The sequence below is a fragment of the Spermophilus citellus genome (assembly GCF_964194105.1).
Source record: "Spermophilus citellus genome assembly, chromosome: 8".
Classification (NCBI taxonomy): Eukaryota; Metazoa; Chordata; class Mammalia; order Rodentia; family Sciuridae; genus Spermophilus; species Spermophilus citellus.
In genome coordinates, this window is record NC_138189.1 from 56,993,661 (window position 1) to 57,013,552 (window position 19,892).

At 34.7% G+C, this 19,892-nt stretch overlaps 1 pseudogene across 1 annotated transcript; it reads left to right on the plus strand.

Annotated features, from left to right (window-relative positions):
* The first annotated feature begins 17,830 nt into the window (after positions 1–17,830).
* On the plus strand, positions 17,831–19,240 carry LOC308654678 (tripartite motif-containing protein 75-like; annotated as a pseudogene). The gene has a single exon. The product of its transcript is annotated as a tripartite motif-containing protein 75-like (transcript).
* Positions 19,241–19,892: the final 652 nt, after the last annotated feature.

Here is a 19,892-nt window from a genome sequence, read left to right on the forward strand (position 1 = left end):
TTATTGATATATTATTCTTTCCTAATCTTCGATGTCCCTTACATGTTTCACATATGCTTTCCAATAATACGTAACTAAAACATTTATTGTTAATTTAGGTGAGGGTTTTGCTAACTTAAGTAAGGCTGTGTTTATAGATTTCATGGCCTCCTAATTTTTCAAGAATAAAAAAACTAATAATTTTCTGAAAGTTTTGCTAGTACAGAATCTATCCACATTTTACATATTTGTTATTTTAATTTCCAAACTAGACTGAAACAATTATCCTTGTACATTTTATGCCTAATTAGTGACTTGTGTGAAGTGTTTGGTCTAAATGCACATGCATCCTTACGCTTACTAAGAGCTCCTGATTGCTTTCTAGAATGATGGTGTCAATTTAGATCACCACAAAAAGCATATCCCAGTTCCTATTTCTCCATTTGTGCATTAATATTTGATATTATCCACATTTATAACTTTCATCAATATTGAGTGTATAGAGGAGTACTTCAAGGTTATTTCATTTTGGTAGAGCGCTTGCTTCGCATGTGTTAGGCACTAGGTTCAATCCTCAGCATCAAATAAAAAAGTAAACAAAATAAAGTTATTAGAAAATATAAAAAATAAACATGATCTGAAGAAATGAGATATTCTGTGTTCATAGATGGAATGAATTCACATTGTAATGATATAAAGTATTAATAGCTTTACTATCATATTTTATATTGATTTGATATGAATTAATTTACTAACATGCTAACTCTGTGCACTCCACTCAGAAATCCATCTGTGTGTTTTAGAGGAATATAAAATGTATACACTATAATTAGTATGGAAGAGTTAAGTTTAAAACAGGATACATATTTGAGTTTAAACTCTTCATTTGGTTTAGTGAAAGCCCAACTATTCAAGAGAACAGTGAGATCTAAATAACTTATAAGAAATACATAATTAATAAGGTTTTCATAAGTATAGATAATTACTCTATATTCTTGTAGAATTCTTCATGACAGTAATTGTTTGAACTTGCTGTTGAGAGCTAACCTATCATTGTTTGACACCCTAGGTGCTATCATAAAAATGAATCACTATGGCTGAACTTATCCTGACTCCTTGGGAGTAAAGTTAACCCCAGTGAGAGTGCCTACTAGAAGCTCAACAGGGTCTTTGTCTTATAAAATCTAATTTAATTCTCCCAGGAGCACTGCAAAGTAGATAAAGCATTCTTATTTTAAATAAAAGGAAATGGATATTCAAAACATTTTAAGTCAATTATCTCATAAAGGATAGAGTGTGAATTCTGACTAGGTTTGCCTGTCTCGAAAGACTACCATATTTCTACTGATTCTTTATGGCCATTTGTTGTAAAATGAGAGACACATACAAGGATAAACTAAGTTTCTAAGTATATACAGTTCAGGTTTATTTGAATCTATAAATAATTTTCCAATTTATATAAATGAGTCTATTAAATTTCTAAAGCTTCATTGCCACTCAAATCTAGTAAGCCTTATCTCTATTTACCTAAGGGAGACAATGACACAAAATTCCCTAAATTATCATATCTAATCCTAATAAAGCAGCTTATTAGAATACTTGAGCAAATTTCATGAATATAAAATTCATTTTATGTAAAGAACATCTTGAAATTTTAAGTGAGAATCCCATTAAATAACTAGAAGTAAAGAGAGTCACTCTTTTTTTATGTTTTTCTTTTTTATTAATACAGATGAATTATACAGATTAACGGGTTTCACTGAGACAGTTCTATACATGCATAGATTGTGTATTGATCATATCTTGATGCCTTTATATCTTTATTTAGTCCCTGGGACATTTTTTTCTTTTCTACATTTTTTTATTCTTCTTTAAAACATCTCCATCCTAACGAATTAGTATAATCCTAATCCCACTAGAGAACACAGGTATTAGTTTTCCAGCCAAGACAGGTATTAGTTTTCCAGGCTTTGTAATATGGTGGAAGGCAAGTAAGGAGAGAGCAAATCCTATAGAATTCATCTTATCACCTTCTCTGAAGTAAGCTTCTTGATTTTTTTTCATTATAAATTTGATCTATTTGACAATTAATTACATATTCTATATTTGTCTTACATTATGTATTTGAAAAATAATTGAAATTATTGGATGTTACATTTTCCATCTAGTTTTCAGACATTCTGAAAAAAAAATAAATATTTTTTTAAATCACAGTTTTTAGATTGAAGCATTTAAGACCTTAACTTCACAAGGAAAATGGTGGAGTGAACTTGAGAGTGAATCTTTGGTTTCATTTAAGAGTTTTAATTCATCAAAATGAAATGACTTCACTTTTAATAAATAATCAATAACATACACATTAAATTAATTATAACTTGTATTATAGAGCTTGTTTGTAGTTTCCATCATTATGCTTACTAGAAATGTTAAAGATCTTGTTAATCCTTCACTGAGAGTGGTATTGGAAATACATGTGAAAGAGACTTTTTTTTTTGCAAGAGACTTTTTACTGTTTGTTTTCCAACAAATAATCATTAGTTTATCATTTCATGACTCCAACTTAATTTACCTTGATTCCAAGCTTGTCCAAAGACTCAGACCATTATCAATGCCAGAAGTGACACAGCTTTGGGCAAAGTTAATTTAACATGCTTTGGTCACTATGGGTGAATCCATATTTTATAATATTTGAGACGTATGGTTATATATTGCCTAATTACCTCCTGTGATGATAAGCTGCCTGAAAATATTAGACCATTTGTCCTATTACTCCTATGGTAGCAAAGTAGTGACTTAATTGAAATAATCTATTTTTACTACCACTTTTTTTTTTACTATCTTATCTTTTTTTTTTTTTACTATCTTGCCACCATTAAAGTACAAATTCCCATTTGCCAGATATTTCAAGAACAGCATTATAATTCTTCACTGCAAAAATTTTAACTTGCCTTCTCCTTTTCCCTCCCATCTTGCTTCCTTGGCAAAACTCCAACCATGGTTAAACAAATCATTTGCATTTTCTATACCTGCCACCAGATTAACCAGTGCCTAAAATAACAGAATCTTACAAGTGGGATCCACTTCAAAATATCTCCCCAAATCACTAAACCATTCACTCTGGGAAATTCCTACCATTTGTATCTAGTAAATTTAATGTTCCAACTCTCGGAGATGACAATTTTATGACTTTTCTTTGAAAGCCTTCCAGAACACCCAACTGATGATCATTCTTCGTAGGGGAAAAAGTTTCATTCAGATAGGAGTTATTTCATCATCCTAACACCAAACCATCAACCTGAATGCATCATTGATCATGTTACCTTTGTCTTGTTACATGTTAAATAACACTACTGTTTCTTACCTAAGTTTGCTGTCTTCGTTTGACGTCTAGACCCCCTACTCTTTCTTACTTTTTTCTAAATCAAGCCCATTGAGAATCCAAAATACCTTAGTATTTCTCATTGAAAAAGAAGGGAAAAAAAAAACCAAAGTTTTCTTCTGTGTAATAACCAGTTATTGTCTTATATGTTCCCAACACAAAGAGTTTTACTGTCTTCCTATCGCCATTTCTAACCATTCTATTCTAATTGAACTTCCATTCCCTCAACTCATTGGACAGTTCTTTTAAAGATGAAACTGCTGACATCTTGAGGAAATCAATGGTCAAGTCTGTTTTCATGCTGTGACTTCTCAGTATCTGTATGAGTCAGAGCTCATTGTGTGTGTGTGTGTGTGTGTGTGTGTGTGTGTGTGTGTGTGTGAGAGAGAGAGAGAGAGAGAGAGAGAGAGAGAGAGAGAGAGAGAGAGAGAGAGAGGTGGGGAGCTGAGAGAGAAGGCTAAAGGCTGAAGACCCCGGAAAACCAATATTTCAATTTGAGTTTGAAGGTCATCTATTTTAGAACCAGGAGTGGATATTACAGAGGAAGATCAAAGCCAGTATGCTGGAGAACTTGCTCAAGGAAGTCTCATCTTTTGTTCTATTCATGAGTTCAATTGATTGGATGAGAACCATTTATTAATATCATGGAGGACAGTCTGTTTACCTCAAAGGCTACCAACTTAAATGTGAATGTCAGCCAAAGCCACCCTCACAGAAACTCCCAGAGTAGTGTTTGGAAAAGTATCCGGATACCCTGTAGTCTAGCCAGTTTATAGACAAGATCATCACAAGTATCATTTGCCATGTTTGACCACTCCAACATTTAGGGTTAAATCATACTCACTTTTCTGAATTTCTTACTATTGCATTCTCTATCCTTTTCAGTCTCCTTTGCAGGTTTCTCTTTTGCTAACAGGGTGTTTTGTATTTATTTTGTATTTATTTTTCAAATTTCTAAAGTCCTGTCTCCATTCTTCTTTTTTTCCATATAACCTGATAAACCCAAATATGTGTCTTCAATCTAGACTTTCTCAGGATTCAAGATTCAACTACATATTCAACATGCCAATTAAATATCTAATTATCATTAAATACCATTACAAATCAACTTGTCCTAAGAATAAATTATACCTGTGTATATTAGAAACAAATTATATAGTGGTTCTGTTATTGTTAGAAGTAAAATGGAATGGTAGACAGGGTTAATGAAGATCTTTGCAGTTCATGATGGGAGTTTCTATTTTTCACCACAGGATATTTTGTTTTATTTTTTTAAAATCTTTTTTAGTGTTGATGGACCTTTATTTTATTCATTTACCTATATGAGAATTGAACCCAGTGACTCACACATGTGAGCCAAGTACTCTACCACTGAGCCACATTTCCAGCCCCTTGTTTTATTTTTATTGGTCCTTTTTAGTTATGCATAACATTAGGATTCATTTTCACATAATTAAAGAAAACATGGAATAAAATTTGTTGTAATTCAGTTCCCAATACCTTGCTTTCTCTTCTCTCTCTCTATTGATCTTTCTGCTGTTTGCTTACACATGACAGAGTTTTGATGGAAAGCCGTGGGAAGCTTTAAAGAGGGGTGGTATGAATCAATTTATACCTAAAACTCAAAACCAAAAATTTTAAATTAAATCATAATAAATTTGTAGAAAAGTAGATATATATCTTGAGCATGCAACCTCATGAACTATTTCAAAGTAAACAGCCATGTAACAACCACCCACCCATGTTAAAAAAAAACAAAACAAAACAGAATTTTATCCAGAATACCTTCCAATGTATCTTCCCATCATTGTCCTCCCCTGTCCCCAGAAGTGATCATAGTCCTGGTTTTTAACATTTAGAAATTTAAATGGTTTGGGGGCTTTACATAAACTTATAATATACAGCATTTTATGTTTGTCTTCTATTCTCATTGCAATATTTTTGAGATGTATCCACATAGTATGTGGCGGTATTTCATTACTGAATGGTTATTCTATACTCTTGACTATATCACAATTTTTATAGATGTTTTTTGCCATTGATGGGCATTAGAGTTGTTTCAAATGTTTCAGTATTAAGAATGTTTCTGAAAAACTCTTATAAATGTGTTTCAATGTGCACCTGTATGCTTTTCTGTTAAATAGATACTTAGGAGTGAAATATCTAATTCATAGGCTATACATAGATTCAAATCTAGTTAATAATGCCACGCAACTTTCCAAAGTGATTGTACCAATTTGTGTCTCTACCATGAGTATCTGAGAGTTCAGTTGCTCTGCATTCCTGCCAATAGGTTTTTGATTATCTTCATAGTTTTACATAAATGAATAATTACATTTTCAAATTTATTTTGTCCTCTTTTCACTGAAATGTAAGACTTTTAGTGAAGGGTTTGACTTACTCATCACTGAATCCCCAACTCTTGAAATACTCATCTTGCCATAATAAAGTATCTAGTAAATGGTTTTGATTAAATGAATGATCATAGCCTCTGGCCAATGATCACAACTCTGACCTCTGAGGCTCTGACTGCTAACACTTTTGCTTCTCTCTTGATATAAATTATGAATGATGTTTTGCTTCAGTTTCCTACTTACTTTTTTTTAAATCACTTCTATTTCTGTGTCATCTTTTGTTTCACCATTCTTCAAATTCTCCCCAATCAGAAATCCTATCATGCCTATCTAGTAAACATAATTTCCCACACTTTAAAAATATATATTACTATTTAACTGTCAGATAATAATTGTACATATTTATGGGGAACAATGTGATATTTTAATACATGTGTATACAATGTGTAATGATCAGATACACATTAATTGGCATATCCATCACTTCAAATAATTTTCATTTCTTTGTATTGGGAACATTTAAAATCCTGCCTACTAGCTGTTTTGAAATGTACAGTTAATTATTGTCAGCCATAGTCATTTTACTAAGCTATATGACATTCCTGCTATCCACCCTTCCACTGTAACTGCTAACCACCTCTCTCCATCCCCTCCTTTACACCCTTCCCAGACTCTGATAATCACTATTCTACTCTGAACTTCTATGAGATTAACTTTTTAGCTTACACATGTGAGAAGATGCTGCTTTTGTATTTCTAACTTACTTCAGTGTCATCTCTGCTGCTGCAAATGACAGAATTACTCTTTCAGGAGCAAAAATATTTTATTATGAATATGTATACCAAATTTTCTTCATCCATTCATCTACTGATGAACATCTGAGTTGGTTACATATCTTGGCAATTGTTAATAGTGCTTCAATAAACATATGGGTGTAGGTATCTTTTCAAATACTTATTTCATTTCCTTTGAATATATTCAACACCCATTGCTGAACTATAAAGCAGTTATATTAATAATTTTTGGAGGTACCTCTATACCGTTTTTCATAATGGCTGTCCTAATTTACATTCCCACCAATGGTGTATGAGAGTTTTCCTTTTTCCATATTTTTGGTGGTATTTGTTATTTTTTGTCTCTTTGATAAATAACCATTCTAAATGATAAGATGACATCTCCCTGAGGCTTTGATTTGCATTTCTCTGAGTAGTGGTGTTGAACACTTTTATATGCTTTTCATCTTCTAGTATATACTCCTTTGAGAAATGTTTATTCGTGTCATTTGCTCATTTTTTAATCAGATTGTTCAATTTTTGGTGTTGAATTGTCTGGTTTCCTTGTAGATTCTTGACATTAATCACTTGTTCAATGAATAGTTTGCAAGCATTTTCTCCCCTGTTCTATAGATTGTCTCTTCATTCTGTTAATTTTTCTTTTGTGGTACAGAATATTTTTAGTTCGATGTAATCCCATTTGTTACTTTTTTTAAGAGAGAGAGAGAGAGAGAGAGAGAGAGAGAGAGAGAGAGAGAGAGAGAGGGAGAGAATTTTTTAATATTTATTTTTTAGTTCTCGGCGAACACAACATCATTGTTTGTATGTGGTGCTGAGGATTGAACCTGGGCTGCACGCATGCCTGGCAAGCGCGCTACCGCTTGAGCCACATCCCCAGCCCCTCATTTGTTACTTTTTGCTTTTGTTAGAGTCATATTAAAAAAATCTTTGTCCATACCATTATCCTGTGTTTCCCCTATGTTTTCCTCTAGTAGTTTCTTTGTTTCAGGTATTACATGTAAGTCTTTGATCCATTTTGAATTTATTTTTTTGTATATAGTTAGACATAGGGTCTAGTTTCATTCTTTTGCATGGATACCCACTTTCCCCACACCATTTCTTGAAGAAACTGTCCTTTTCCCACTGTATATTCTTTCTACCTTTGCAGAAAATCAGTTAGCTGTAATGTGTAGGTTTATTTTTGATTTCTCAATTCTATTCCATCGTCTATATGTCTGTGTTTTTATGACAGTAACATACTATTTGGGTTATTATCAATGTGTAGTATGTTTTAAATTCATGTATTGCAATGCCTCCAGTTTTGTTCTTTCTTCTGAGGATTGTTTTGTCTATTTCGGGTCTCTTATAGTCCCATAAAAATTGTAGGAATGCTTTTTCCTATTTTTTGTGAAGAACATCATTGGTATTTTGATAAGATTGCTTTGAATCTATAGATCACTTGGGTAGTATAGGATGAATAGTTTAACATTAATTCCTCTTATTCATTAATATGTATGTCTTTTCATTTTTTAAAGGACCGCTACAATTTTTTTCCTCTTTTGTAACTTTCATTGCAGAGATCATTCAATTCCTTGTTCAATTTATGGCTGGTTAGTTTTTTCTTTTTTTGTTTTGTTTTGTTTTGGTAGCTATTGTAAAAAATTAAGTTTTTTATTCCTTTCTCAACAATTTTATTATTGGTATATAAAAATGCTATTATTTATGTTATTTTGATTTTGCTAACTGAATTTGTTTACCAGTTCTAAGAGTTTATTGATGGAGTCAGGGATTTTTCTATATCTGAAATTATGTTGTCTGCAAACTGTCACAAGTCAACTTCTTCATTTCTTATTTGGATTCCCTTTCTTTTTTTTGCCTAATGCTCTGACTAATGCTTCCAGCACTATGTTGAATAAGAGTGGTAAAGTGAACATCCTTGTCTTCTCTTGATCCTAAAGCAAACAATTTCCCCCTTTAGTATGATGTTGGCTATGGATTTGTCAAAGTGCATTCCATCTATACCTAATTTTTAAGTTTTTTTTATCATGAAGGGATGTTGAATTTCATCAAATGATTTTTCTGTATCTATTGACATGACCATAGGTTTTTATCCTTCATTCAGTTGATGCAATGTATTGCTTATTGATTTGCATATTTTGAAGCATCCTTGCATTCCTGGAATAAATCCCTATTGATTGTGGTATATATATTTTTAATACGCTTTTGAATTCAGTTTGTTAATATTGGGTTGCAAATTTTTGCATCTAATTTCATTGGTCTATATATTGATTTTGTTTTGTTATCCTTGTCTGGTTTCAGTATGGCCTTATAGAATGAGTCTGGATAGGCTCCTGCCCTTTCAGTTTTTTTTTTCTTTCAATGGTTTAAGAGTAATGTGTGTTTGTTGTTCTTTTTTTTCATTGATTGTTCAAAACATTACAGAGCTCATGATATATCATCTTTCATGCATTAGACTCAATTGGGTTTTGAAGTCCCATTTTTACCCCAAATACAGATTGCAAAATCACAACTGTTACATACATTATTACATAATGGCATATTAGTGACTGTTGTATTCTAATACCTTTCCTATCCCCTACTATCCCCCCTCCCCTCCCCTCCCCTCCCATCTTCCCTCTCTACTTCCTCTGCTGTTGTTCAATTCTCTCCCCTTTCCCCCCCTCCCCCTTGCCCCTCACAACCTCTTATAATTTTGTGTATCATTGAAGGTCTCCTACCATTTCCATATGCTTTCCCTTCTCTCTCCCTTTCTCTCCCCCCATTCGTCTTTGTTTACTATTAGTCTTTTCCTCATGCTCTTCCTTCCTGTTCTGTTCTTAGTTGCTCTCTTTATATCAAAGAAGACATTTGGCATTTGTTTTTTAGGGCTTGGCTAGCTTCACTTAGCATAATCTGCTCTAATGCCATCCATTTCCCTGAAAATTCTATGATTTTGTCATTTCTTAGTGCTGCACAATACTCCATTGTGTATAGATGCCACATTTTTTTTTTATCCATTCATCTATTGAAGAACATCTAGGTTGGTTCCACAGTCTAGCTATTGTGAATTGTGATGCTATAATCATTGATGTGGCCGTATCCCTATAGTGCGCTCTTTTAAGATCCTCAGGGAATAGTCCGAGAAGGGCGATAGCTGGGTCAAATGGTGGATCCATTCCCAGCTTTCTCAGGAATCTCCATACTGCTTTCCAAATTGGCCTCACCATTTTGCAGTCCCACCAGCAGTGTACAAGTGTACCCTTTTACCCACATCCCCGCCAACACTTATTGTTGTTTGACTTCAGAATGGCTGCCAATCTTACTGGAGTGAGATGGTATCTTAGGGTGGTTTTGATTTGCATTTCTCTGATTGCTAGAGATGGTGAGCATTTTTTCATGTACTTGTTGATTGATTGTATGTCCTCCTCTGAGAAGTGTCTGTTCAAGTCCTTGGCCCATTTGTTGATTGGGTTGTTTGTTATCTTATTGTTTAATTTTTTGAGTTCTTTGTACATTCTGGATATTAGGGCTCTATCTGAGGTGTGAGGGGTAAAAATTTGTTCCCATGATGTAGGCTCTCTATTTACCTCTTTTATTGTTTCTCTTGCTGAGAAAAAACTTTTTAGTTTAAGTAAGTCCCTTTTGTTTATTCTTGTTATTAACTCTTGGGCTATAGGCGTCCTATTAAGGAATTTGGAGCCTGACCCCACAATATGTAGATTGGAGCCAACTTTTTCTTCTATCAGACGCACCGTCTCTGATTTGATATCTAGCTCCTTGATCCATTTTGAGTTAACTTTTGTGGATGGCGAGAGAAAGTGATTCAATTTCATTTTGTTGCATATGGATTTCCAATTTTCCCAACACCATTTGTTGAAGATGCTATCCTTCCTCCATTGCATGTTTTTAGCTCCTTTATCAAATATAAGATAGTTGTAACTTTTTGGATTAGTCTCTGTGTCCTCTATTCTGTACCATTGGTCCACCTGCCTGTTTTGGTACCAGTACCATGCTGTTTTTGTTACTATTGCTTTGTAGTACAATTTGAACTCTGGTATCGCTATACCTCCAGATTCACTCTTCCTGCTTAGAATTGCTTTTGCTATTCTGGGTCTTTTGTCTTTCCATATGAATTTCATGATTGCTTTATCTATTTCAACAAGAAATGCCGTTGGGATTTTGATTGGCATCGCATTAAACCTGTAGAGAACTTTGGGTAATATCGCCATTTTTATGATGTTAGTTCTGCCTATCCATGAACAGGGTACAATTTTTCATCTTCTGAGATCTTCTTCTATCTCTCTCTTTAGGGTTCTGTAGTTTTCATTGTATAGATCTTTCACCTCTTTTGTTAGGTTGATTCCCAAGTATCTTATTTTCTTTGAGGATATTGTGAATGGAGTGGTTTTCCTTATTTCCATTTCAGAGGTTTTGTTGCTGATATACAGGAATGCCTTTGATTTATTCGTGTTGATTTTATAACCTGCTACTTTGCTGAATTCATTTATTAACTCTATCAGCTTCTTTGTAGACCCTTTTGGGTCTGTTAGGTATATTATCATGTTATCCGCAAATAGCGATAATTTCATTTCTTCTTTTCCTATTTTTATGCCTTTAATTTCTTTTGTCTGTCTAATTGCTCTGGCTAGTACTTCGAGAACTAAATTGAATAGAAGTGGTGATAGAGGACATCCCTGTCTTGTTCCAGATTTTAGAGGGAATGCCTTCAGTTTTTCTCCGTTTAGGATGATGCTAGCCTGAGGTTTAGCATATATAGCTTTTACAATGTTGAGGTAAGTTTCTGTTATCCCTAGTTTTTCTAGTGTTTTGAACATAAAGGGATGCTGTACTTTGTCAAATGCTTTTTCTGCATCTATCGAGATGATCATATGGTTCTTGTCTTTAAGTCTGTTGATGTGGTGAATAGCACTTATTGATTTCTGTATATTGAACCAGCCTTGCATCCCAGGGATGAATCCTACTCGATCATGGTGCACAAGTTTTTTGTATTCGATTCGCCAGAATTTTATTGAGAATTTTTGCATCCAAGTTCATTAGAGATATTGGTCTGTAGTTTTCTTTCTTTGAAGTGTCTTTGTCTGGTTTGGGGATCAGAGTGATATTGGCCTCATAGAATGAATTTGGAAGAGCTCCTTCTTTTTCTATTTCTTGAAATAGCTTGAAAAGTATTGGTATTAATTCTTATTTGAAGGTTTTGTAGAACTCCGCTGTATACCCATCCAGTCCAGGGCTTTTCTTGGTTGGTAGTCTTTTGATAGCTTCTTCTATTTTTTCCTTTGTTATTTGTCTGTTTAAATTGTGTGTGTCTTCCTGTCTCAATCTGGGCAGATCATATGCCTTAAGAAATTTATCAATATCTTCACTATCTTCTATTTTATTGGAATATAGGGTTTCAAAATACTTTCTAATTATCTTCTGTATTTCTGTAGTGTCTGTTGTGATATTGCCTTTTTCATCCCATATGTTGGTAATTTGAGTTCTCTCTCTTCTTCTCTTCATCAGCATGGCTTGTTTGTTGTTCTTTGAAAGTTTGGTAAAACTCATCAGTTTTTGATAAGTTTGGTCCATTTGAGCCATTTGGTCCCAGACTTGGACTTTTCTTTGAAGACTTTTTACAACTAATTAAATCTTGTTACTCACAAATTGGTCTGTTCAAGATTTGTTTTCATGGTTCAATTTTAAGGTTATATTGTGCCCAGAAATATATATATATATTTTAGATTTTTTTTCAGCATACAGTTATTTATAAGAATACCTAATAATTGTTTGTGTTTTTGTGGTATCAGTTGTTATGTCTCCTTTTTGATCTCTGATTTTATAGATTTGAATCTGCTCTTTTTTCTTGTTTTGTCTAAATAATGTTTTTTCAATTTTATTTACCTTTTCAAAACACCAAAACATTGTTTTACTGATCTTCTAGTTCACTGATATTTATAATGTGAATTTTATTTATTTTTACTTGGAACTCTGCATTTTCTTTTCTTATGCTAATTTTGGGTTTAGTTCTTGCTTTTCTAGTTTCTTGATAATTAGGATGTCTATTTTAAAGCCCTTTTTATTGTGTTTATCTCTCAGTACTGACTTTGATGTATCCCATAGTTTTAGTTAACTATGTTTACATTTTCATTTGTTTCAGGAAATTTTTAATTTTTTTTTACTTCTTCATTGACCCATTGATTTTTCAAGAATATATTATTTAGTTTTCTAGTATTCATAGAATTTCTATTATTGCTGAAATCTAGTTTGATTTCACTGTGGTCCAAAAGAAAAAAAAAAACATGATTCCAATTTTAAAATTGTTGAGACTTATTATAGTTGTCTAATGTGATTATTCTGGAGAATGTTCCAGGTACTAATAAAAAGTTGTTTATTCAGTAGCTATTAGATAAATTGTTCTGTAAATATCTGCTAGGTTAATTTTGTTCTAAGATATAGTTTAACTCTTATTTTCTGTTGATTGTGTCAGTATGATATGTCCATTGAAATCCCCAACTATTATTTATTGGAGTCTTTCATTTTAGATCTACTGTTTGATTTATATTGTTATGTGCTTCAGTATCGGGTGCATATAAATTTAGAATCATTTCCTCCTATTGAATCGATCACTTTATCATTATGTGGTCAATACCTTTGTTTCCTTTTATAGTTTTTGGTGTAAAATCTGTTTTATCTGTTATAACTATACCTGCTTACTTTTGGTTCCCGTTTGCATGGTGTATCTCTTTCCATTCCTTTACTTTTAGTCTATGTGTATCTTTAATGATGAAGTGACTTTCTCATAAACACCATATAGTTGCTTTTTTAAAACAAAACAATCTCCCTTCTCCCCCAAAAAACCTAGCCAGCCAATCTAAATTCTTAATTAAAAACATACTTCTCTCATTTAAAAAAAAATTTCCCTGATTGTTATAGTGTTCTTTGTTCTTTTATTCTTTTTCTCTCTTTCTTTTGTGTGTGTGTGTGTGTGTGTGTGTGTGTGTGTGTGTGTGTGTGGTTTGGTGGTTTTCTCTATTGACAAGTTTTCATTCTTTCCTGTTTTTATTTTATATATCTGCTGTCATTATAATTCTTGTACTTTCACATTTTCATGATGGTGTTTGTCATTCTTTCACTTTTTTTAAGAGAGAGAGAATTTTTTTTTTTTTGTAGATGAACACAACACAATGCCTTTATTTTTATGTGGTGCTGAGAATCAAACCTGGGTTTGCTTGCTCCACCGCTGAGCCACAGTCCCAGCCCCTCATTCTTTCACTTCTAATGTAGAGTTCCTTTAAACCTTTCTTGTAGTCAATCTAGTGATGATTAATTTCCTTGGGTTTTGTTTTTCTGGGACCAACTATTTCTTCTTCTATGAAGGGTACTTTTGCTGCTTATAATATTTTTGGTTGGCAGCTGTTTTCTATGGTGACATTGAATATATCATATCATCCCATTCTTTCAGGCCCTGTAAGATTTCTTCTGTGAAGTTTGCAGTCAATCTAATGAGGATCCTCTTACATGTGAATTGATGCTTTTCTCTTGCTAGAATTCTCTATTGTACTTTCGATAGTTTGGTTAAAATATGTTTTAGGACTCTTTTTTTGGGTAAAATCTATTAAGGATCCTCTGAGTTACCTGGATCTGCATGTCATATCTTTCTCAAGATTTGGAAAGTTTGTAGCTATTATTTCAATGACTAGATTTTCTGTGCCTTTTTTTCTCCATCTGAAGTACCCATATAGTAGTATAATTGCTTACTTAATGGCATCCCATAAGTTTCATAGACTTCATTATTTTTAGTTTTTTTTTCTTTTGTCAGGTCATTTCCAAAGAACTGCCTTCAGCTCTCAGATTATTATTTTTTTATTTGATCTAGTCCTATGTTGAGGCTCTTAGCTGTGTTTTTATTTATTTTTTATTGAGTTATTTAGCTCTAAGATCTCCATTTGCTTCTTTTTTTTAATGAACTCTGTTGAATTTTTTCATTCAGATAATAAATTATCTTCCCTTATTGAATCATCTGTCTGTATTCTCTTGTATCTTGTTGAGTTTAGAGATCATCATTTTAAATTCTTTTTCAGGCAATTCGTTGACTTTCTTTGAGATCTATTGCTAAAGAACTACTGCATTCCCTTAGAGGCATTATATTACCTTGCTTCTTCACACTTTTTCTGTCCCTAGGTTGATATTTGCAACTCTATTGATTTTATGGGTGCTTTTTGTAGTAAAAGACTTCCTCCTGGGGTATCAGCTGGGAAAGCTACATTGGCTTTGGTTCCAGGTGGACACCATAGTGTAGTGTTCAGGTATCTTCTTCAGCTGAAATCAGCAACAGCAATGCTGTGAATTTGTCAGTGACATAGGCTTCAGAGGTTTGTGAGATTGTTCTACCAGCTGGAATACAGTTCTCTTGGGTGAGGTAGATTCTCTGATGACTCAAGGAGTGAAGCACCTAGCTTTCTGTATGGAGCATTTGTCGGTTTCCATGGGTCATATGAGCATGGTGTTGCTTTGACAGACCCATGCAGGCAAGGTACAATTGGCACAGCTGTGGAAGCAAAATACCATCATTTCCTGAGGACCATGTGGGAGTAGAGCCACTCTGGTGGACCTAGGAGGAAATGGCACAATGTTTCCAGTAGTCGAGAAAGAGGATCTGCCTATTAGTCCAGACAGGGTACCTGCCAGTCTCTGAGGATTACACAAGTACCCTTATGGGATTTACAGGGCAGACTTGCTCAAGGCAGGCTGCCCAGCTGATTACCCAAAGTGGGCTCAGAACCTGTGAAAGATGTAGATTTCTCCAGAAGTAAATACCTCATGGGTTCATGCCCTTGGTGGTGACTGCTATGGATCTCCTCCTTATACTTTTTTTCACCATGTGAAATCTCTCTGGTTGTAGGTTGATCTGGAGAGATTAGACAATAAATGCTGTGTGCTTACTACACCCCTTTACAGGCCACCATGTCTTGGTGTTCCACAGAACCTGCCACGTCTCCACTATGCTCCAATACTTGGCTTCAAATGAACCAGTAAAATAGAAGTTTTTACCTTATTTTGTACCTGTTTTGTGGAGAGAAGCTTGCCAAGTATATCTAGTCAGCCATATTGCTAATGTCATCCCAGTTTTCCAACTCTTAAAGATGTCAGTTTCATGGCTTTTCTTCAAAAACCTTCCAGCACACCCAGTTGATGATCATTGCCATAAAAGGAAAAACTTGAAATCAGATGATCTGTGTTTTTTTTTTTAAAAAATTAAGAAATTACTAGGTAAATTTAAAACACAGAAGAGAAACAGAAAAATCCGTATTTAGTGATATTAAAAATTAAAACACTTTCTCCACATACACAGAGACAGCTAATTGGAATACAGCCAGGTTTTGGCCTCCATATTCATAGATTAAAACCATATCCCTACAGTAAATAATAAATTGTATTCAGGTTACATGGAGGTAGAGAGAAGAAATAGGGGAAGCTTTCTTTTAAAATGAAGGGAAATCATCAAGAATTGCCTTCTATTTGCTAATATCTGTTCAGAAAAACAACATAGGAAATTTAAGGCTAATAAATATTCTAGATTAGTGAAAACAACAACAAAAATCAACTCACAGAACTGAGCGTGAGAAGCAAAAGTCTTATCTAGTGCTGATATGTCAAGAACCATGTAATGTTTTGAACAACCAACAATAAAAATTAAAGAATATTTTTTAAAGTAGGACTAATATGAAATAAAACAATGCAGTCAGAAATATTCCTTTAACAAGTAAATAAACTTGTGGCAAATATTAATTATGTCTTAGCATATTATAATTGCTTGAGACCAGAGAACATTTAACCATCTCCCTCCTTAAAGGAGATAGCTAGAAATGGGTGGGGAGAAAAAAAGGAGAGAGAAGGAAAAGAGAAGGAATGAAGGGAGGAAAGCTGAGAGAGTTGAGGGGGGAAAGCATCAGCGTGTAGGCTTTGAAGAAATACTAGAAAAAAATATATATTGGAAACTAAAGTCTAGGAGAGAATACATAAAAGGTATTTATCTTGTTTGTCTTGGTCAAAAGGTAAAGCAAAAGTACATTACAAAGTATGTCCTGAGTATTTGGTGAGATTGTCCTGCATATAAAATCATTTGCTCTATGACTGGCAGTGATGCAAATATAAGACATGTCTCTTAGACTTACAGTATAAATAATTGTGCTTTTTATTTTTCTTGATCACTCTAAATAACTTAATTCTGGAATTTTAAGAAGGAGTAAATATAGATGAGATAAAGTTTTTAATTGATGAAATTGAATATGAATCCCCTAAGAGTATATATTCAGCCAATAAAATCTAACTATGCAATTATTGGAGTAGCTGAACTCTTTAGTCCTTTGTATTCTTATTTTTGATCATTTTAATATTTGTTAGCATTTTCATAAAAAGCAACTATAAAAAGTAAAAATTTTACAAAGCCAAATTGCTCTCTGTTAGTATACTAACTCTAGGGAACAGTTCAGGGCACAGGGAGGGGACAGGTAAAAATTCAATCCATCGTAAAATTAAACATCATCTTGAGATTATAATTATGAATTCAGTCTGGTAATTAGCCATACCTCTGTGTACTATCAGGTGTATCAGGTAGATATTACTATTGATCTGTATTTATTTTCATTTCTCTAAAGAAAAAGTGCATGCTAATAAATTTTTTGCCCTTGGGCCCCATCTGAAAGGTAGGCATTCAAGGAATAGCTTACCCTTTACTTTGGAAAAACGGAATGAACACTCTTAATATGTAAAGTACTGTTATACATTTGATGAATCATCAATGAGTTATATGAATGAAATTAAATATATCAAAATTTGTTTCAGAAAAATATTAAAGAACTTGAGAGGGTGGTCATCACCCTGTAAATATTTGTACTAAGAGATTTCATTCACACACCACTTAGAGACTCAAGAAATGATGATGTATCACAAAATACATTCTTTTCTTGACACTAGAAAACCAATCCTTTAGATGATGTTTCTCCAAAATATATTCTACTGGTCTAAGAGTCATTGCCTTTTTCTTTTTCAGCCTTTTGTGAAAAAAATAGTTCAGAGCTTCTTACAGGACAACAGGACAGGAAAACAGGCCTTCTGGAGCCTTCTACTCCAGCAACTCTGAGCTGCCAAAGGCTGGAAGAGCAGCTGTGATTGGCTGTAGGCCACTGGAAGAGACATCCTGTTGCATCTGGAATTCAAGGGTCTGCTAGGACTTCAAGGGCTGTGAGAACCAGGGGGCTCAAGTGAGACCATCTGACTGGAGGATACCCACAAAGCCAACTTCCTAAAAAAGCCCACTTCAGTGCAGACTTTCAGCCAGTCCAATGGTGGTGGCAGCAGCCCTCACAAGACTTCAGGAAGAAGTCAAGTGCCTGGATGAACTGAAAGACCCAATCACCATCGAATGTGGGCACAACTTGTGTCGCTCCTGCATCCAGCAGTCCTGGGCAGATCCACAAGACAGTTTCCCTTGTCCTGTCTGTTGTCATCAAGACAGTTTCCTTTGTCCTGTCTGTTGTCATCAGTGTAAAGAAAGGCACTATAGGAGCAACACCCAGCTGGGAAGGACGATTGAAATTGCCAAGCTCCTCCACCTCAGCATGAGGAAGAGGCAGAGCCAGGACCAGATGAGCTTGTGTGAGAAACACGACGAGGTCCTGACCCCTTTTTGTGAGGAGGACCTGGAGCTGTTGTGTTCCCTATGTGCTGGGCCCCCAGACTACCAGGACCACTACATGAGACCCATCAAGGAGGCTGCCTCTTATCACAGGGGAATGCTTGAAAATTACATCAAGCCCCTGAAGAGGCAAGTGGCAGATGTTCAAAAATTAATAAGCATTCAAGGCAATAAACGCATTGAGCTGAGAGAGACGGTGGAACACCAGAAACAGAAATTATCCTTTGAATTTGAACAACGGAACCAATTTTTAGAGCAAGGAAAACAGGCAGCTCTTGCTAGGTTAGCTGAAGAAGAGAAAGACACTGAACAGAAACTCAGTGAAAACATAACAGCATTTTCAAACTACGCTTCTGCACTCAAAGGTTTACTAAGCAGGGTCACAGAGCACAATGTGTTGTCTGAAGTGGAATTGCTGTCACAGATGAAGCATTTCTACCAGAAGTCTGACAGTGAGGTCAGCCCACCAATCTTTTCGATTCATTTAAGGAGGGAAACTTGCAATCTTCCTCCCCAGTATTCTGCTCTGTAGAAAATAATTAAAGAATTCAAAGCAGATATATTTCTAGACCCTGAAACAGCCCACCCTAACCTGATTGTCTCTGGGGATAAAAAATGTATCTGATATACAATGAGAAAACAAAACGTCCCTGATATTCCAACTAGGTTTACAGTCAACCCGATTGTCCTGGGTTTTCCAGATTTCTATTCTGAGAGGCATTTCTGGGAGGTGGAAGTGGGAGAGAGATCTGAGTGGGCTATTGGCATCTGCAAAGCCTCTCTGTCCACCAAGGCAAGGCGACCATTAGTCCAGCAGGGATGCTGGAAGCTTCTGCAACTGAATGATGGCTATGAAGCTCCAGGAGCTGTTCCAGACCCTCTGCTGTTAGACGTGAGAGCCAGAGACATTGGCATTTTCCTGGACTGTGAGCTGGGTGAGATCCCCTTCTACATCTGTACTTTCACAGACACTTTTACTGAACCTCTGCGTCCTTATTTCTTTATAGGACCTGGTTCAAAACATCTCAGAATCTGTAAGGGAACAGATTGTGAATGAAAAAGCCCCCCAATAGGCTGAACCATTTTAACCAAATTCTGGGGGTTTTTTGTTTGGTGCTAAAGATTGAATCCAGGGTCTCCTGCATACTAGGTAAGAGCTCTGCCCTTGAGCCACATCTCCAGCCTTTTCTGTACATGAATTGTCTCATGGTGAACTTCTCAGAATTACATTTCACTTTTCTTTTATTTTCCATTGACTTTTTTTTTCCCTCCTTGTGGGAGTCTAACCCTCTAACCCGCATGTTAGGCAAGTGCTCTAGCTTGCCATACAGCTCCATCCCCAGTCCCATATTTTTATCTCAGTGTTTTGTTGGAAACCTCAGAACTGTTAGAAATAGAGGGAACAATCTAATCCTGTTTCTGATGCTAATGGGAACAGGTCTGGAGTTTCCTTAATAACTTTTTCTAATGTATTTTTAGTCTTTTTCATTTAAATTCCAAAGTAAGGGCAATTATATTTTATGTGGAAGGCAGGCACTATACATTTTTTTTTCCCCTGGTGGTATTAGGGTTTGAACTCAAGGGTGCTTTACCATTTTTCATTTTAGATAGGGTCTCACTAAGTTGCTGAGGCTAGCCTATAATTTGTGATCCTCCTGCCTAAGCCTCTCAAATTGCTGGGATTACAGAAGTGTATCACCATGCATAGC